Source organism: Elephantulus edwardii, unplaced genomic scaffold (assembly GCF_000299155.1).
Source record: "Elephantulus edwardii isolate Elephantulus edwardi_28Jun2011 unplaced genomic scaffold, EleEdw1.0 scaffold00483, whole genome shotgun sequence".
Classification (NCBI taxonomy): Eukaryota; Metazoa; Chordata; class Mammalia; order Macroscelidea; family Macroscelididae; genus Elephantulus; species Elephantulus edwardii.
Window position 1 is genome coordinate 116,669 of NW_006400233.1, and position 3,732 is coordinate 120,400.

The 3,732-nt window shown below is 36.7% G+C and overlaps 1 protein-coding gene across 1 annotated transcript in view; it reads left to right on the plus strand.

Moving 5' to 3' along the window:
- The window catches only part of LOC102850028 (phosphatidylethanolamine N-methyltransferase-like), a 110,849-nt gene that overhangs the window by 5,295 nt on the left and 101,822 nt on the right, over positions 1 to 3,732 (plus strand). The gene's annotated exons all lie outside the window — the stretch shown is intronic.

Below are 3,732 nucleotides of genomic sequence, written 5' to 3' on the forward strand. Positions count from 1 at the left end.
CTCCTTGAAAAGCAAAAGACAAACTCCTTCACACAATCCCCTCCTTCACCCCGCATATCCCCACCTCCACCCCAAGTGTACTCCACTCTGCAACCCTCATTACGAACTCTTATGATAATCATAATACCCTAAAAGATATTAATTTTAAACTATTCTCTCCCTCATCAGCTTCAATGCAGTAAACATAATTTATCCAGTTTTTCTCAGTCCTACCCCCACCCCAATCCTTGTTTCTATTTTTAAGGAGTGCTTTGCTTATTTGGGGCTTCTTTCCATTCCAAATGAAACTGGAGATTACCCTTTCCATATCATTGAAGAATGAATTGGTATTTGTATTGGGATTGCATTGAACATGTAAATTGCCTTTGGTAGTATTTTCACAATATTGAGTCTTTCTATCCATGAGCAAGGGACATTCTTACACTTCTCATGGTCTCTTTTTGTTTCTTGTAGTAATGTGTTCTCATTTTTCTTTGAATAGGTCCTTTGTGTTTCTGATTAGATTTACTCCCAAGTGCAATCTTCTGATTAGCTATTGTGAAGGGTATTGTTTTTCTTAGCTTTAGCTCTTTATTCTCTTTGTCACTGTAGAGAAATCCAACTGATTTTTTGGTATATTTATCTGGTATCCTGCCACTTTGCTGAACTGGTCAACTATGTGCAGTAGTTTTCTTGCTGAATCTTTAGGGTTTTCTAAGTATCATATCATCTGCATAGAGAGATAATTTTACCTCTTCTTTGCCAATTTGGATACTTCTTATTTCCTCTTCTTGTCTTATTGCTATTGCCAAGACTTCCAATACAATATTGAAGAAGTGATGTTGTTGTTAAGTGCCGTCAGACTCATAGCGACCCTATGAAGGAGAGTCCTCGACGCTTGGATGCCTTTCTTCCTCTCTTCAGGTTCATAGGGTTTCTGGAGGCAAGCTATTATGGCAGTGGATGCCACTCCTCCTTCTAAGCTTGTTTTAATCTGGGAGCTCCACCCCATGCTCTGTCTGCATTGGGTAGCCAATCATTAAGGCATTTGACACACCAGTGTCATGGTGTTCAGCCTCACAGCAATCAAAAGTGAACGCGGTAAGGCAACTTGTACACCAGGGTTATAGGACCTAGAGAAAGAGAAGTGATAGTGGGCATTAATTCCTATTCTTAAAGGGAATGCCTTTAACCTCTTTCCATTGAGAACGGTGTTGTCTCTCGGGTTTGCATATATACTTTTCACTATGTTGAAGAAATTCACCTAAAGTCCTATTCTTTTTTGAGTGTTTTAATCAGGAAAGGGTGTTGGATTTTGTCAAAGGCCTTTTCTGCATCATGTGGTTCTTGTTCTTTGTCTTGTTAATGTGATGAATTATATTGATTGTTTTTCTTATGTTGAACCATGCTTGCATACCTGTTATGAATCCCACTTGGTTATGGTGAATTATTTCTTTAATGTATTTTTAAGTTCTATTGGCCAGGATTTTATGCAGGATTTTTGCATCTATGTTCATAACAGGTTTTGGGAGAATTCCATCTTTTTCTATTTTCGGAAATACTTTATCTAGAATTGATGACAATTCTCTGAATGTTTGATAAAATTCACTTGCAAAACCATTTCGTCCAGGGCTTTAAAAAAAATTTTATCTGGAGGTTGTTTTATTACCTTTTCAATTTCTTCTTTTGTAGTAGGTCTGTTCAGGTGTTCAATTTTGGTTTGTGTCAGTTTAGGTAGGTTGTGCATTTCTAAGTATTTGTCCAATTCCTCTAGGTTTTCATGTTTGTTTGAGTATAGTTTTTTAATAATATCCTAATGTTAGCCTTTTTATTTTAGTTGGTTCTGTTGTGATGTTGCCCGATTCTTCTCTTATTCGCATTATTTGTGTCTTTTCCATCTTTTCTTTGTTAGTTTTGCTAGTAGTTTGTCGATTTTATTGACCTTTTCAAAGAACAAACTCCTAGTTTTGTTGATGGTTTCACTTGTTTTTCTGTTTTCTATTTTATTTGTTTCTGCTATAATTTTTATAATTTCAGTATTTTTAGAGGGTGTTGGGTTTTCTTGCTGTTATTTTTTTTTCCCTTCAGTTTGTTGGAGATGTTGGGTTAGATAGCCAATGGCCATTTTTTTCCTGCCTTTTAATGTGTTTGCTTATTGCAATAAACTGACCTCTGAGTATTGCTCTGGCTGTTTCCCAGAAGTTTTGGTAAGTGGTGTTTTCATTGTCATTTGTTTCAAGAATTTTTTTTCCAGAAATTTTAATTTCATTTTTAATTTCTTCTGGTACCCAGTAATGTTTATGCAAGGTGTTGTTCAGCTTCCAAATGTATTGTTTGTTCTCCTTTTTCCTCTTGTTATTAATTTCTAATTTGTAGCACTGTGGTCTGAGAAGATGTGTGTATTATTTCTATATGTTTTAATTTGTTGATGCTTGCCCTGTGCCCTAAAATGTGATCTATTCCAGAGAATGTTCCATGCATATTGAAGAAGGTATACTGTGCGCTTTTTTTTCGTGCATTAACTTATAAACATCTATGAGATTGAGTAGGTTTATTGTGTCATTTAATTTTTCAGCATTTTTGGTGACTTTCTTTCTGGAAGTTCTATCTTTTCTTCGGAGTGGTGTATTGAAGTCTCCAAGTACTATTTCCTATTTCCTTTTCAGTTTTGTTATTGTTTGTTTTATATATTTTGCAGGTTTTCATTTGGTGCATAGATATTTATTATTGTTATGTTCTCTTGTTCTATTTACCCTTTAAGCATTATGTAGTGACCTACCTTGTCCTTTGTGATGGTTTTTGCATTGAAATATATTTTATCAGAGATTACTATCACTACTCCTGCTTTTTTCTAGTTGCCATTTGCTTGGTGTATTTTTTCCCCCATCTTTTTATTTTTAGGCTTTGTTTATCTTCATTTTTTTAGGTGTGTCTCTTGTAGACAAAATACTGATGGATTCTGGTTTTAGTTTTTGGGGTTTTTTTGCCTTTTTAAAAATTTATTTTATTATTTTCTGTGTGTGTGTACCGTCAAATTGGATCTGACTGGTACAGGAGGAGATGGCCCCTCCTTCTCCGGCAGAACATCTGGTGGATTCAAACCACATTTCTCTGGGATTGCAGTGCAGCTCCTTGCCACTAGGCCACCAGAGCTTCCCTTCTTGATTCTTTTTGCGCTTAAAATGTCACTTCATCACTGATGCTGACTGGCATTCACCCCCGCCCCACATGGATCACTACTTGACTGCATTCTGCGCCCACCACATGTGCGGTGATTTCAGTCATTGTACTCAATGTTTGGAAGATATCAGGATATGCACAGCTGGGATTTCTACTAGGTACTAGGAACATATCACCCCCACAGTGGAGCATTAGTATTAACTCAGGGCAGGAGACAGAGGCACTGTTCTTCCCCTACTCTCCTGGGAGTCAGGAACACCACTGTATCCAATGTCAAGGGACTTCGGAAGCATGTCAAGATACACAGAGCACAGAATGGTTGCTATCTAGAGTGGAAAATTCTTTGCAATTTAAATCCAAATTAAACAACGACAGCAGCAGCACATTGTAAATACACTTAAATGGAAAAAATGAGAAAATTCAGGTCTAACTTACAGTTGACACACATTTGAACTTCACAGGGCCATTTATATACAAATTTATGCCCTGCCTCCACCCCTGTCCCTATTGCTTAGTTTTACTTAGTTTTACTTGCATCTACAATCAACACTCATGGTACTAGCAGTCAAGAAA